The sequence below is a fragment of the Schistocerca nitens genome, chromosome 3 (genome assembly GCF_023898315.1).
Source record: "Schistocerca nitens isolate TAMUIC-IGC-003100 chromosome 3, iqSchNite1.1, whole genome shotgun sequence".
Lineage (NCBI taxonomy): Eukaryota > Metazoa > Arthropoda > Insecta > Orthoptera > Acrididae > Schistocerca > Schistocerca nitens.
Window position 1 is genome coordinate 507,442,602 of NC_064616.1, and position 437 is coordinate 507,443,038.

The following is a 437-nucleotide window of genomic DNA, read 5'->3' on the forward strand; positions in this document are numbered from 1 at the left end:
CTGCTGTGTGTGTGTGTGTGTGTGTGTGTGTGTGTGGTGTTGTTCACCTGCTGTGTGTGTGTGTGTGTGTGTGTGTGTGTGTGGTGTTGTTCACCTGCTGTGTGTGTGTGTGTGTGTGTGTGTGTGTGTGTGTGTGTGTGTGTGGTGTTGTTCACCTGCTGTGTGTGTGTGTGTGTGTGTGTGTGTGTGTGTGTGTGTGGTGTTCACCTGCTGTGTGTGTGTGTGTGTGTGTGTGTGTGTGTGTGTGTGTGTGTGTGTGTGTGGTGTTCACCTGCTGTGTGTGTGTGTGTGTGTGTGTGTGTGTGTGTGTGTGTGTGTGTGTGTGTGTGTGTGTGTGTGTGTGTGGTGTTCACCTGCTGTGTGTGTGTGTGTGTGTGTGGTGTTGTTAAAGCGATGACGATGTGTATTATGCTGTTGAGGTACACTCTTTGACATAA